This window comes from Cariama cristata, unplaced genomic scaffold, assembly GCF_000690535.1.
Source record: "Cariama cristata isolate BGI_N322 unplaced genomic scaffold, ASM69053v1 scaffold6443, whole genome shotgun sequence".
In the NCBI taxonomy this organism is placed as follows: domain Eukaryota; kingdom Metazoa; phylum Chordata; class Aves; order Cariamiformes; family Cariamidae; genus Cariama; species Cariama cristata.
Window position 1 is genome coordinate 64,814 of NW_009610043.1, and position 16,557 is coordinate 81,370.

The 16,557-nt window shown below is 40.8% G+C and overlaps 1 protein-coding gene across 1 annotated transcript in view; it reads right to left on the minus strand.

Annotated features, from left to right (window-relative positions):
* Positions 1–16,379, minus strand: part of MTMR3 (myotubularin related protein 3) — a 76,793-nt gene extending 60,414 nt beyond the window's left edge. Inside the window, exons 1-2 of the mRNA XM_009697742.1 lie at positions 16,345–16,379; positions 8,519–8,613 (exon numbers count right to left, since the gene is read on the minus strand). The gene's annotated coding sequence lies outside the window, so the exon portion shown is untranslated. The remainder of the gene's footprint in view (positions 1–8,518; positions 8,614–16,344) is intronic.
* Positions 16,380–16,557: the final 178 nt, after the last annotated feature.

A 16,557-nucleotide genomic window follows, 5' to 3' on the forward strand; every position in this document is an offset into this window, starting at 1 on the left:
TAGTATGGGTAGCAAGGAGGACAACTGTAAGGAAGATTTCTTAAGCCTACCAAAGTCCTCCTTCAGGTCAAGACATTTGCCTGCAACAAAAAAACCAGCTTTAGACTGCCTGAAGAGTTTTAAAAGACTGTCCAGTTCTGCCAAGGAGATCATGTAGTTTAAGACCATGTTTAGAGAGATGGTATTTTATTGATTTCATAGCCATGCAAGTCAACCCTCACTGATATCAGTACAGGTATGATAGGCAGTGCCCTTCAAACAGTTTGACTCAGGATACACGTTCCTTCCTGTCCAGGACACCCCCATATTTCCTTTAAATTATGCTGTCAGGAACAAGCTCAGAGACAAGAAAGCAGCAGACATTTGTACAGTTCATATCAATCCATTACAGAAGCTTGCAAGTATTACTTACCAGGTATTCCCCTCTAACAACTTGACTGATGAGGAATAAACTAGTATACAAGCAAACTAAACACCTAAGAGGAAAAACCAGAAAGCCTGGGAGACCAAAGCTAGAAGATGGACTTCTCATGGATGGAAAAACAGAACTGTCTTCCTGACATGACACACCCAATGAAAGAACCCAATGCAAGCACTGCAAGCGGCTTTCTCTACATGGACTGCAGAAACCGAGAGGCATTCTCTTCTGGAGTCAGATTTTCCCATAACCTGCAGCTTGCAGTCACTTCTGAACAGCCACATAGTACTGAGTTTGCAGAACATAAAAGGAAAGGATAATTGTACCATACTCCAAATCATACTGAAAGGAACTCTATCTTCAAGCCTAGCATGTGCTGTTCTGTCATTCTCACACGAGTGTGCACATGTAAGATGTATTCATATTCAAGTCCCGGCATCACAATTACTCCATCAAGAATGCAATGCTGAAGTATATTTAGAATGGTTCTGAATGTTCTAATAGCTAGCTTCCACAATGCCGTTAAAGTATCTTAGACTCTAAAGCTGCTATTGTTCTATAAGCATTCATCTTAAATTCATCAATAATTGCTCAAAATACCTACATTTAAGATACAATTCTGACTTGTACAGTGGTACTGCTTTAAGTTTAATTACATGCTTTCATTCCCCACTGAGTCAGAGATACCCTTACACAAGGCATCAAGACAAAGTTCTTCAGAGCTTTTCAGTGGGCCTTAAGAGGCTGTATCTACACTATTTCCACAGCAGTGTTGGTTAACCAAGTTTTCATGCCAAGAAAACTGCCAAAGCCATCTGCAGCCAAAAGAGATTAACCTTTACTGGAAGTATCCTTAGTGCCGTGTCCACATCAGCTGTACACAAAAACTGTCCTAGAAACCTTAAGAAAGATTCTTCTCACCTAAAGCCAGATTTTGTCTGACCTTGTCTCTTTTTTCAGAAAGTCCCTCACTCAGTGAGCAGTTCTTACCTATTTTAGACACCCAGTTCAGGAGACAGACACACGCTTGATTCAGCTGGGTGGTCTGGGGGGAGGACAGGACAGCAATATCCAAGTGTCCTTAATTCTGCAGTTTCCAGCATAAATACATGTAGACAGAATCACTAGAAGGAAGTACACAATGTCAGGCAGACTGTCTGTAGAAGCATCAGTAACTAAAGATATTCTTTGGTGTTCAAATGCAAAGAACAATCAGCTCACTAGACATTCCCTATATTAACATAACAAACAGTCGTTATTCTCAACAGCTGGAAAGCCACTACAATTCTTCCTACACACCCCAAGCTTTTCACTAGCATTAAGTAGCTGTCTAAGCAAGAGCCAGTCAAAGTCACTTTATCACCGCCAATTTCCTCAAAGCTTAAAAATTAAATCAAGTATTCCACTACTGGAATTTTCATTACCAGGAAGTTGCAATAATACTCACTGCATTATGGTTATTGGTTTGTTCTCCCAATATGATAATCAGTTCCACGCTTCAAGTTAATTATTGCTTAACTAAGGTAAATGCAAACAGAAACCTGAAAAGCATGAAATAAATAGTCAGAAACCAAGCTCAACTAATTAAACTGAATACTTCATGATCACCTGCAAGTATCAGGGAAATTCTCACACAGCTCTAATATGCATGAGAAATTCAAAGCCCTGATGATTAGAGCTTCAGAAAATGGCCACATGAAAATTATACAGTGAGGTAAAGACTCAGACTTTTTGCTATATCTAGACACATGGGATTAGCAATAAAGTATATCATTATATATAAAGAAGAACTAGAACTTGGATGCAATATTTCCAGGATGTTCTGTCAGACTTCAATTCTCTCAGCCATAAAGCATAAACAAGCATGAACGATTCTCTGAAGAGTCCACCAAAACCCCGAGATACTGGTTCTCTAGAGCTTCTTCTGCACTGATCAAAAAGTACCTTCAGTCACACTCTCTTCTCATGCGACTGAGGGCAAGGAGATACAGCATCAAGGATGTGATGGAAGGCAGCAGTAAGATTCAGCCCTGGTACGGCCTTATCTTACAGAAGGGTTACCTGTCGCCAGAGAAGTTTCACTGACTTATGCTGAAAAGGTTGAACTCAGAACTGTTCAAACAAGTCCCTCATTTGAAATTGTCAGTATGAGATGTTCAACCTATAGATTAAAGCCTCTGAACTTACAGTGAAGTGACTTCTACAAAACAATGTGCTTCACTCAGCAAGAGCAGCATGCTAAGAGAGTAAGTGAATAGACAACCAGAAAGAGCAATTCAAGTGTCAGTCTTGAGACTAGCCAGGACAAAGTGCTTTTTGTTTCTACCTTTGAGATCTTGACAAATCAAAAATAGATTAAATGTGCTAGCAGACTAGCTTCTACCTCACAGACTGACACATGATATCATGGAAGACACCTGCCAATACTCTGAAGGAACTTACACCAGAGTGAACACAGCAATGCATACATTCTATTTTCCTTGTAAGAAGTTTAAAGCAAATCATGCCTTTTCAGCATTACAGTAAGCTGACAAGTAATCATTTTGTTTACAGTCAAGATAAAATAAAACCTCAGAAATAAAAGCTAGGGTCCTAACTGTATAGGTATTAAACAACATAACAAAAATTTTAGTCTTGTTAGAGCCAGGAGCAATATCTGCTCGAGTACAGTTACCAATGAAGGCTTTATTACCTCCAGGAACAGGCTCTGAAATACATACATTTGTGTTTTGTACAATTTTTCAGTTAGCCTTGCTAAGTTCACCAGCATTATTTTTTGCAGCTCTGTGACGAAGACAGAGTTACTGAATAACTTTCCAATATGAAGTTTCAGTGCGTTAGTCCTCCCTACTGCATTAAATACACAGCCACCTTAACATCCACAAGTCCAACAACCCACTACTCCAAAACCCACAAGGACTAAGCACATTTTATCTGTGGAAAACACATGAGCATTTATCAAGTAACATATCAAATCTTACCATAAATACTAAACAAAAAACAGCAATTCAGCTGTTTCAGTTAACAATAAAATAGTTCCGAGAAAAAGGAATGCATCTGCTTCCGCTTCCTACATAAATCTTGAGGACAACACAAGGAACACCACAGGTGCAGAACCCAGTGCCAGACAACAGGAGAGGCAAACCCTAGGACAGCTGACGTCCTGCAGGTGACACTTTCAAACTCCATTTGACTGAGACACAGAACAGTTTTAGGGGTTGCATTTTTGAGGGAAAATTCGAAACGAGTAGTAATGGCTACCCTTTCAGCATTTTGGCCTCCCTGTAGCAGGAGTTCAGCCCAACACCCCAGTGCCCTAAGGCAGACTATCCTCAGCTCGAGTCGCACGATCCAGCGAGCAGCCCTGTCACTCTGTACCCACCCCGACTACAGCACACCAGCAGCACCCTACCCACTGAGCCAGCAGCTGTAGGATAGGGACCCTCTTACCTACAGAAGCAAAATAACACACTGCAGAAGCACCTGAATGCTTTACTTGCAGCAACCCTGGTATTACAAATCCTGGTATTAAAAATCCCCCTTCAGAGTATATCATCTAGTCATGCTGACCACAGCACTAAGACCGCAAGGTAAACTCAGAAGATGCAATGGGCTGACGCAATACTGAAATAGAGGCTAAGTTGCAGATTTCTACCTCAAATTCTGTTTACAAGGAACACTGTGTCACTTGTGACAGAGAGTTAAAATACTGGAAGGAAGAGAAAGAATCACATTTGAGTTGTGATGAACTTAACTCACCTTAACTCCCATTCCACCAGTTCAGTATGAGCAACATTTCTGTGAAAACTTCACACCAAGCTACCTCAAAATACTAAGAAAGGACATAATCCAAGCCTACTGTTTTACACAAAAATCTGCTGCTACTTCCTTCAAAAATTCAGTGAGGTTTGAAAGCAGGGCAAACCTAACCAGACAAATTAGAAGACTTATTCCTTACTTCAGCACTGAAGCCTTCAAACCCTTCTATTCAACCTACTTCATCATCAAGCACTTCGTTTTTATTTATTCCACATACCCAGTATACATTACAGTATTCACTCAGCTTATTTTGTTTAGATGAGTCCTTAGTAAGGACTTTCTCCCATTCCTCCCCAAGAAGAAAGTCTGTAAAACTGGCATCAGATACATCACAAAAATATATCACTTCCAAGATAAGGCTGAATCTGAGACACTCTTCATCTCAGAAGTATTTGGACAAATCACCAGGATTTCACAGGCAAAAACTCACTGGCAGACCAACTTCGCAATCATAATTTAGAAGTTCAACACTGTACATGAACAAACCTGAAGAACAAAAAAGGTGTAACAAGATAGGCACAGTCGTTTGTTTGCCACAGGTCACATTTACTTCTGTTAAAGGAAAAAACTTACCTACTAAGTAAGTTCAGAGTGACACACACCTTGGTATTTCAACAACTGAGATCTAGAGATGTAGGACATGGGTGAACAAGTAGCAGCTAACTCTTTAAACAAATGCAGGTTTTAACAGGATAAATTCCTGGTCTATACTTATAGAGTTTAAAGGTTACTAAAAGCTCTGTTGGAGGAACAGATCAGCACCGGGCAATAAGCTTTTTGTAACATGGCAAAGATGCTCTGAATTCCACATATAGGCTGAGCTGTCACTCACACAGCACAATTTATGGATTCCTAGCTTCACAGAAAGATTCACAACTTCCTCTTCCACATTCTCACATGCAATAAACTCTCAGTACGTTGTCTAAACTCTTTGAGTTCTGGTTAAGTAACCAAGTCATCAGTATGATTTTTGAGGGGTTACAGGTACAGCAGCTCTTCAGAAGTCAGCTAACAAGCAGCAGATTCTTCAGACAAGTTTCAAGCCATCGTATTTGTTTCAACACGTACAAACTCCACTAAGGCAAGTCTTTCAACAATACATAGCATAAAGTCACCTAGGGGAAAATACAGTGGCAAAACCTGACTAATTGATATTGCAATATGGTGCTGATTGTGTTTTCTTTTGCAAGCATGATGGATGCACTGCGTTGTTTTACCACAACTGTTCTTCATTCAGCTGAACCAGCCTTCTCTGAATTGGCCCTAGGGTATTCCTTCACCTTTTGCATTTTAGTTAGCTACAAATAGTTCAGCAGATCTTAAGAACACCAACTCCACACAGGGACCTTATTCTTCCTCCTAAGTTTTCCAGTCAAGCAGGAGGCTTGAAGTTCTAGCAAACAGGTGCTACACCACCAGTTTAAAGTTAACTGTTCATCAATTCATGAAAGTTCAAACACTGACCTTTTGCAAGCAGTGAAAAAACCCAGCAGGCCACATCTGCAACTGCACCACAAATGTGCTCCACAGCAACGTCTTCAGACTCCTAAAAATCGTTCCAGCAATAAAACCAGCGAGACTCACCAACCTACCTGAACAGACTTGAGTGTTCTCTGCACCTGCAGAAGCAGCTATTGCACTCCAAACTCAGCCTGGAAATTCAAATTAGCTCTAGGAATTCTTTAATTGTCTTGGCAAGAATCAGTATAAAAGTTGTGGAGTTTAAGCACATAAATTAGGTTTTGGAGGGGTTTTTGGCATTAGGCCTTTCTTTAAACTGTAAGCTTAACGAGATTCTCCCCAGCCCACCTGCTTGCTTCTACACAGTAATTCTTGCCCAGGAAACTTAAGTTCCTTCTTGCCCTTTTCATGATACAAGTCACTTAAGACCAACTTCTTTTGACAAGGCATTTTTTTTTAACTTATCACTCCTTGCCTTTGGTAAGTGAAGTCAGTTTAGCTCAGTAACAAGTGTTACTGGACCTGCAGTGTATTTTTAGAAAAATTATTTCTTAACTAGTACACTACTTGGTCTTGGATTAATACATGGTAGCAAGTGTTTATAATGAGACTAAAAACTGAATTTTGTTAGAAGAACCAGAAAAAACAGTAACAGTAGTTATAAATACTTAGAAATTGAAAGGCTATGAGGTAGATTAAGCCATATTGCAATTCTGGGGCTCTTGAAATATGTTCAAGTACAAGAGGCTTATAGCCCTACTAGGTCTCTAATTCGAATGCCAAACAATTTGAGTCTAGGAGCGAGAAGTACACTAGAAGCAATAAAGGAACTGCATTCAGCAAGAGCCGACCAGATGATCACTACCTCTGTGAGCAGTGGTCCTGTCCCAGGCAGTTGTACATTCTGCTAAGACAGCTTAGAAAGCTGGACAAAAACTTGAAATAGTAATGTTTAGAAAAATAAGCTACAGGGCACAGCAGCATGCAAATTACTCTTTAGTGAGCTGCCAAACTGTTTCTTCCCCAACCAGAACAAATCCAGTTGTCTTATGCAAGAGGAAAAGTCTTCATACCTTAGTGCTGAATGAGAACACAGCAGCCCAAGGAACGCTGCAATAGCACTATTAATTTTAATAGGACTGCTCTCTGGGTGTGACCCTCAGAAAGAATGGTAGCACCTAAACTTGTACCTCATACAAACAGTTTATTAAAAAACTAGTCTTAAAAAAACGAAAGCAAGAAATAGCTCTTATTGTCCTTGTTAAGCCAATCTTACACTTGCCAAATCAAGCAAAATCCTTTCATCCTTCGTCCACAACTCCCCAGGCTGAGTCCTCCGCATGACCACCACACCCACCCAGTGCAGCAACAGCAAGGAACCTAACCACCCTCTGCAGTTCAGCACTGTCACACGGAGGTTTCAAGATTGCTTCCTACTCCAAGCCGATTACAACAGCAGGATTGGCATTGCTTTTTTCCTCAGTGAATTACTGAAGAACTCCCACCCTTAGCCCCTTCCACTGTTAGGCTATCACCAGCCTTTCAAGAGTTCATAGGAAGAAGTGCCTATGCAATAAAAATATTGCAGAGGAGTTAGAACGACCTAGCCATTGAAAGCTAGACAGCTCTTAAACCAGTTTACCAGTCAACACTTGAGAAGTAAGAGATAATTTGCCTGGAATAATGAGCTAAGTATAGAGCCACCACAACTAGAGTTCCCCAATTATTTTTTGCATTTCTTTCAATGCAAGTGAAACAGCTTGGGAAGAAGCAGGCTTCAGCTGCTGGTAGCATCAGTTACTGAAGCTACCCCAATCAAAGCAACAGTGATCTTGTACTTAATGCAGCAAATTCTGCAAAAGCAGCACCAAGTGTCAGGGTCAGCATCTTCTAAATCACTGGAGTTTTTTTACCATCCTCAGTTCATTACCATATTTCAGCATTTTAGTGAATCCTATTCTATTTCAGAAAACCCCAACAACATACTCCTCTTGTCTAGTCCTCTCACTAGATCAGTGTTTAGTTGTTACCTTCATCAAGTATCGGCATTCATCCTGTCATTTAAAAGCTAAAATTCCAGTTTGACACATGGAAGACATTTTGGTTCCAGTTACTAAAGCCTGCAGAACTGAAGTGGGGGGAAAGCAACATGACAGTGACCAGGCATGTTGGTACCATTACGCAGCTATACAAAAGCAACTACTATTTTTTGAAATTATCTGTCAATTAATATTTATTCTTTTACTTTAACAAGGGTTTATGAGTATTACTTAGACAGCTATATATCCACTGATGTCCCATATGGTCACAGATTCTGAAAGGACCTATGATTAGCTGTACCACAGCAGTTTTCCTGCAAGGAAGTTTCCATACAAATACCCTAATTGATGGTTTGAGCATATTGAAGTCGTAGTCCTTTTTATCATGAACTAGGAGTTTTAGAGCAGAAATCTGATCTCCTTACTTAGAAGTCTAACCGAACAGATGCTTCCCCTTGGTTTTGCCAGAACACAACCTAGCAACAAAATATTAAACACTTAGACACAAATCTCCAAAACTGAAAATTTCCACGTGGCTTCTCTGCAGTCCCGACTTACTCATCTTATGTACAGGGATGCTCTGCAGCAATGAAGTACACTAACCAAACACCTCCAAATCATGTGATACTCATGCTTGAGTCTGAAGGGATTAAGAGATTCCAGTTCAGAGTAAAAGAAAACAAGCAAGCTATTGTATTCTGCACTAGAAAACAACTATGCCTTGACCATAATCCATTAGCCAAACCTACAAGGAAAGCCTAGCAGACCTCAAAATATTTACCTTGCTCCATCTTCCTCGTTTTTCCTCAGAGAGTTCAGATTTTCCCAAAGTGCAAAAAGGTGCATTCTTTTGGAAGTTACTCAAAGAAAGGTTCACTGAACATAGACAAAGATGATAATTTAATTATAACGGGTATCCAACCAGAGTATAATGTCCTGTTCACAGCAAATTCCTGCTACCAGCAGTGAGAAAATTAAGATTCTGAATTCTCAAATGTAGTCATGACTAGTATGTCCACCAATCACCATACAATTAAAGAACAGGAATGTTTAATTGTAAAGATGAACACTTGTTTGATAAGGATTAGCCATTAATTTGATGAAAAGCTTATCCACTCTTAAAAACAACACACTGTGCTTCAATGGAAAGAAGTAAAAGGTCTGCAGGCAGAGGCAATAAACTTGCAAGTTTACATTAAGTACACTTCACTTGCTTTCAGCTTCCATTTATTAAAGGAAAATAATCAAAATAACCTAGAAATGCAATCCGCTTAGACATTTTAGTCAGGTTTCTTGGATCAAAAGTCCAACAATGCCTACATTACGCTAACATATTTGTTCTCAGAAGTGAAAAAAGGAAATAAGGAAAACTCAAATAAACAATAAAATCAAAGCTACTCACAACACTTAGAAAAGCTGTTTCTACATCTAGTCAGACCATAGCAAACTGACTGCAGAATGGATAAAGCAATGTCCTTATATTCATTTTCAAGTAAAGCTGCTCTGTGATATGGCAGGTAAGTTCTCAGAGCCTCTCATTTTGGCTCATTTGTTCTTCGTCAGGAGATAAACAAGTATTTTAAAAGCCTGAACTTACAGAGAAAACACAGAACGGTACAAGTCAGCTTTGATAGCAGTAGTTTTGAAAGTTGGAGAAGCCACTGAAGGCTAGAGGCAAGTAAAACTGAGGATAGTTTTCAGCTGCAATGAATCCAGAACTAAGCCTGAAAAGGTCTCAAAGCAAACACCCTATCAAGGATGCAACAAACAGTATAATTATGAACAGCAGAACTTCACAGCATCTCATTTTGTCACAGATTTGAGTTTCAATGATAGCAATTACAAGCTTACAGATAGCAATGCAGTAAGTGAAGCTTTCACAGGTACACATTTAAGTCAATTACAGCTACAGGAGATGAAATCAGACAGCCACAGCAACTGCCTTATTCCCTTTCCTGATCTACTTGCAGAGAAAACAAGAACAGTCAGGCTACTGGTCCCCTTCTAACTACCAGATAGGAAATTCCAGGGAAACACTTTCCACCAATTCTACAACTAGTCGCAACTATTTCCATGAGCAGCTTTGGACTTAAGCTCATTTTGAAAGCACACAGTGGTAGCATAGGAGCGATAGGACAGAGTTTAATACTAGATCAACTAGTAGACTGGGTCATTCTAACATCTTCTGTACAACAAAACTCAGACTTCACATCAAAAGTACCGAAAGTTATCTTATCCACACAAGATCTACCGCAAGATGTTAAAGGTGTTAAGACTCCACTGTCACAAGCAGTTCCACTGTTACAGTAGGTGCAAATAAATCCCTCCTAATCTCTCTGGGTGCTCAGTCTTTTTGTTACCATTTCTTTAATTCAGCCTTCAGTTTCACTCAACTCTTCAACATCTTCAACCACAATTTCTAGCAACCAAATAACTGAAATCAAAACTCTAGTAGTCTACTCTTAACCTATGAGCTGCTAAAGTCTACACAACAGAGACTCGATTTTCCATTTATTTTCTGAAATCCTGCCACCAGCTGTACAGAAGCCCCTGCCCCCCCCCCAAAAAAAAAAAAGAATCCTTATTGTGCAGAATAGTCAAACCCCAGAGAAACCAGGGAGTCATACTCACAGGACTTCGAAGGCTTATGATACACATCACTCCCACAAAAAACGCTGCTCCCATGGGTGAGCTGGGGAGACAGCAAACACAACATGCCCTGCAGGCAAGTCCTGCCTTTGCTGCACCCACCAAGGGTAGTCAGAAAGCCAACCAAGTGCATCTTGTCTTCACAGACTCAACTTCAACCCACACCTTTCAGCATACATACAGGCACTTCTGTCTTCTCCTCACACAGGTGGCTGGGAGAAGTTTCCCCCAGGCACTTCCACAAGTGGAGAAAGCAGCACTAGAGAACAGTCTCATTCTGTCAGAGCCTGCCTTTTCCCAGTTGATATAAGAGTTAAAAATCTTCTTCTTAAGGCATAGAGAAAGAAACTATTCTTGTTTCTTCCTGAAGCTCTGCCCTTTCAGGTAACACTACAGAATTAATGCTTTGATTATAGCCTTGGTTTCCAGTCCCAAAGTTGGAGAAGCAAACAATGCCTACAAAAGGGCAACAGAAAACTGTTCTAACAGTGTTTCTATAAATAATGTCTACATCAGTGCATAAATCTCTGGTATTAGAAAGAAAAACTACAAAGACTTAATTATGGCAATGCAGTAGTCTTCTTCCACAAATTGAAATTAGTGAAATGCACTATCTCCCCCCCCATACTGACTATATATTCTAGGAACTAAACCTTGCAGAGTACCAGAATAATCAACAATACCTAGAGATTATTAGACTTGTATACACAAGTGACTTCAGCATACACACAGGCACCCTACCTAGAGATCTCTATTTCAAGCTATTTTGTTTTCAGAAATCTGTTAAAACCTGACATATAGCTTTTCACTGGTTTTCCCTGATGAAAATCTTTCCACACTCTTAAAAGAGGGTAAGAAAGACCACAAACAAGAGAGCCTTGTGGATGATAGTGTACTCACAGCATGGGAGAAGCACATACAGGTATTCAGTTACTTTGACAATGTTGTTTCCTTGAAAAGTAGGAAGCAGAGATTAGAGCGAAAAAAGTCTTTTCCAATTCTTTTCCCAGTAAGGGCTAAACAAAGTAGGACCTGAAGGGTCGATCCTGCACATCTGCTAAAGATAGTCCCAGTAAAGAATAACTTCAGTTCAGAAATTAAACAAAGACAAAAAAGCTCAAGATACCCAGCATTCCCCAAGTATGTTTAGCCTTGAGTTTACTAGGTGCCTGCACCTGTAGATCCATGCACCTGCAGAACTGCCCCAGCTCAAAAAACCAAGTACCTAAGTCCTGCCTCTCCCTCACAGGACCTAATAGGTATGCTGATCAGCCCAAGCCTTCTCAGGGTCCAGCAGGTAGAAAAGCACATTTAAATTGATTCCTCCTGTAACCAAGTTTAAATGCAATCACAGCTTCTTTTTTTAAAGCTCTGCCAGAAGATAAGAGACAACAGTACTATAAGAGCTTTGACATTCCTGTACTTGCCCATGCAGCAGAAGAGCTTTCTAGCTCTCCTCACACTGGAGGTTTCCGCTTGTTCTCCCCAGAAGTATGTACCAGCCACCAGACTAGAGGAGATTCCATGGAGAAGCCCTATCCAACCCTGTGGAAACTGTCACTCCGCAGAAAGTGCAGGAGTGACTGGACTAAAGTCAAATGTAGAGGAGCACAGAACATACAGCTTGAGATCAACGTACACAACAGGAAGGAAGGAGGCAGTTCAAGTATCAGAACACAGGTCTTTCCTACTCATGTTTGCTGTCTTCTAGGCCATGTTCTAGAAGCTCAGAGGCCTGTGGCAGCCTGCCTTGCTGTCCACTCTTGGAAGTTCAGACATCTGAACATTCCTTTTACAGCTCTCAACACCCCAGTCAGTATGGTGGTCTGTTCTGACTGCCCTTCCAAAAGCCCAGCTCTTCCTAAGTAGCCAGTGACTATCACTAAGTTTCTGATTTCATTCCAGCTTCTAGCTAATTCCATAGGTGACAAGATCATTTTCCAAGTCAAGCTCAGGCTTCACAGCCAGCACTAGTTCTAATGCCTCACAAGATACATAATAGCTAAAAACCCTGAAGCTGACCACTACCATGCTAAGGAGGATAATTTGATGAAGATCTGATGTCAGTAAAAGCATCAGCTGGATTAGCATCTCAGATGAAAGCCATCAACAGCATACCCAACTTCATTTTCATCAGGGCTAGTCAGTCTGTCAGTGAACACAAAGCGACAGTGAGATGTGCTGAGCAAAGCAAAAGACAACTTGCTTTCCTTTTCCCCCCCTAGAACTTCTCCAAGGCTTGGTTTCTTTGACATTCTGTCCTCTTTCAATTAACACTGAACTGCAAAGTTATATTTTAAAGTATTTGCAATTCAGTATTTTTGGTTTAATCTCTCTAAAAAAGGGTTTAATACTACTTAAGATCTATCAGCATGTGTTACTAAGGACATGTTTCACTACCGACATGACTGGTAGCTTGTACAACAGCCTGCCCCCAAGCCATCCTATCAATGGTGCTTTACAGCCTTTCACTTCATTCCTAGTCAAGAGGAAAAATAACAGACTGATTTATCTAAAATTAAGTTCCACTACAATCTTGTTCAAAGTATTAACTTTTTCAGAAGTGGTAATACTTCAATATAGCAGCTTGTACAAGTTTAGTTGCAATATCACTTAGCAAAGGTCATCCAGATTCAAGTCTTCTGAAATCCAACTCTCCCAAGGAAGGGCAAGAACCACCTATTTAGGCAGTCTTTTTCAGAGTTTGGGGGTTCCCCCCACCCCTTATCAGAGTCTAGAAGGACTCTACCACCTACATGATAGGTATTACAACGTCATTAGTTGCCTCACTCACGCATATACACACACAAATTTCAGAAAAAAAACTTCACACTGGATCATACCAAGCTTACTTTGTCACAACTACTTTCACCATTAACACCCATAAGGGGAACAACGGCTCTGAAGTATTCAGTTGCTCCCCAGCAAGACCTACAGAGCTTACTTCCAGTTAACAGCTTAACTTGCCGTCCCATCTGCATGTCAAACCAACTGCTGCTTTCTAAACTTTAGATTTAAGATTTTAAGTCAGCGGCGTTTCAGAAGACGAACCAAAGCTAGGAATCAGCAATTGTATTAAGTCAAGCCTTTAAAAACAGTGCTTTTTGACGGACATCAATGACTCCAGAAATAGCTTATCCACTTCAATTAACATTCCAGAAGTCCTTCTGCTTTGCTCTTCCTACCTAGCTCATTTTGCATGCTGTAGCACAGCAGTTCCAAGCTTCCCTTGGAGGCACATATTGCTACTTACTGAAGGTGAACAGGCCACCTCCAGCTCAGAGCAACACAATCCAGACACTTCATAACAGACTAAAGGTGAAAGATACCACTGGTTTCAAGAAGATAATGCCACACTTCTTCCCTGCTACTACAGGCTGTTCTTCCCTCCACTTCTGATCAGCAGGGAGTGAGTAGAAGCCTTCCTTATGGGATAAGACATTACCTCCCAGAATCACTACAGCCAGTCGGTGTTCACCTCCTTTACATCGCTGCCAGAAGCTATTAATCAGACAAGGGGAAGAACAGGTCTGGGCTACTCATGCTCTAGCCTACAATTAGATTTCTACGCTATCAAGTACATTGTCAGTCCTTCTCAACTGCTCACCCCAAAGCAAGGGGACAGACTTCACTGTTTCTTTTATCGACTACATTCTGAATACAGACAGTTCACACCAAAGGATGCTGTAGGTTGTAACCTTTGCCCATCCCACGTGCAGCAGACAAGCAGCTGACACACACGTGAGTCAATACACCAGTCTGAATACAGTAATCCTGCACCGTTCAGGATTAACGCATCCAAGGTAGAAAGTTGTAATGCATTGGGAGTTGATGTCTTCAGTTCTTTACTGGGCATAGCAAGCCTTAGTAAAAAGTCAGTATTTCAAATTCCTGAATTAGCACTAACTTCACTTTTAGGTCTTTCATGCAAGCCACTCAATCACCCTGAAATTTTGAAGCACCACAAAGATAAAGAAATAGTTATCTTTTAACAATCCAGTTAAATCACAAGAATTACAGCATGAATTGAGTGTTAGGCATTTTCCTGACAGCACTGGGAATTTAGGACACCACCATCTAGAAGAGAGGTGGATTTACAAATCATGAAGCTCATTTCTCAGAGAGCTAAAACCCATATGGGATCTAACAGGCAGATCTTTACACCACCAGCTACTCATGCTAGAGACAAATGCAGTAGAGTTGCATATTATGGTTTAGACAGTTTAGTACTTAGAAGTTTTTTTTTGAAAGAAACATAACTTATATTACTTTGATTCAGTCAATGAAAGCAACTACGAAAGAAGTGCATATTTAAGTATCTGGATTTTTCATTCTAGTTTACAGTATCTGATAAGCACTAACGCACTAATTAGAGTCACATGCTCTGGAAGACATCACCGATATCAAGTAGAAGAGTCCTATCTTGTTATATCCAGTTAAACATCCCAGTAGGAAGCTACCAGAGCAGTAACAGCCATCACACCCCTTTGACCTCTGCAGGTGAAAAGATCTCAAACTTTGTGCTGGCTGCTAACCCAGTTCCTCTGATTCACACCATGGAGACAACTCCTTCTGCCTTGCTACAGCAGACTTGTCAGGCTTCTGTTCGTTAGTCCAACAGCCTAACAATACCCTTCTCCTTATGCTACTCCTCTTTTACGGGTTAACTGCCAGCAAAGCAGTGCATAGCCACATTCCTCCTACTCTTGAAAGGCTGACAACACACTTCATCATCCTGGGTTGCATGTAGGTGGAATGAGATCCGAGATAAAATACTGTATCCTCTATCTTCAGAAGCTTAGGCATGCTCCATTTCCATCTCTTCCAGCTGTGGATGGCCATTATGAAAAAAACATGAGAGCTTACCAAGCTGACCTATTCCACCTACTTGGTATCATTTGTGGGTTGCGTAGCATATTACTTAAGCAGGCTAACATTGGTATTTTAGTAATTTTAGCACAGACAGTTACTGCAATGGATATTAACAGTATCCTAGAGAAGTACATATAACACTGCCAGCAAGAGAACTAAGCTCGACTCTCAATATATCACTTGTATCATCTGAAGCAGGACAAGAGTAGCTTTAGTGCAATCGCTCAAAAAACCACCATTGCTCAACATGGTTCCTTTTGCACATTTGCCCCTCCCCAAACTCCAGAGCGGGCACACAGAAACACTTGTCACTGAAGCATTTTAGAATCCCATGCCCCGCCTTCATTTATCTGCAGAAAGTTTCAACACTTACAGTTCACAGTATTTCCTGTACTATGAAAGAAAGCGCTTTTTCTATCTTCCAAAACCACTGTGATCAGTAACAGCTGAAAAAATGCAGATAACGGATGTCAGCCTCTTCCCCTCAAGTTATCTACAAGCACTCCTTTGCCTCCACCAAAGAGTAAGTTTTCAAGTACTCCAGCACATGCTTTAATAACAGTCAAAATGCACCTCAGCCCTTTATCTAAAGCTTAGAGCATGACAGATATTACTAGAAACCTGCCATAGTTCCTTCAGTCACAATATCGTCCCTTCCCAATGGACTCACCTAGGCATTTAAATATGCGTTTATATTCACCATAAAGCCAAGCTGTACCACTACACTCAGCACTACCTGACATGATTCACTAGACTAGCACTCTTCTTCTAAAAGAAAGTCTCACTGCACGTGGTTACACAGGCTCATCGCACAAGAAAGCAAACAGGTGAAGCACACAGAAGAGTGCCTATGAGACCTCAAGTCCGCAAGAGTTACAAGCTCATACCCCGCCTTCCCCCCAGCGAGGGAAGTCTGCATGAAAAGGAAAGAAATCCGTTTCCTGCACAGAGAGACGTGAAGGAACAGGAGGTCTCATCTGCTGACAAAACAATATTCCCCAAAAGAATAAACAGAAGAGGGAACAACTTCAACGCCAAAACTTAAAACTCCATGTTGGGGGAACATGTGTGCAAAACACTACTTACCAGAGAGGAGCAACATCTGCTCAGATCCCATCAAAACAACAGGACTGTTAAGAGGAACATGAGGACGAGGCATAATTAAAGCCCCAAAACTATGTAAGTAAAAAGCCCTAACGAGTCCCGCTTATAGAAGGAATGGGAATTTCGGCCCCACGCACAAGGACAGTTGAACACAACCGATACCGCGGCCAAAGCCGAGCACGGGACAGGGCTGCC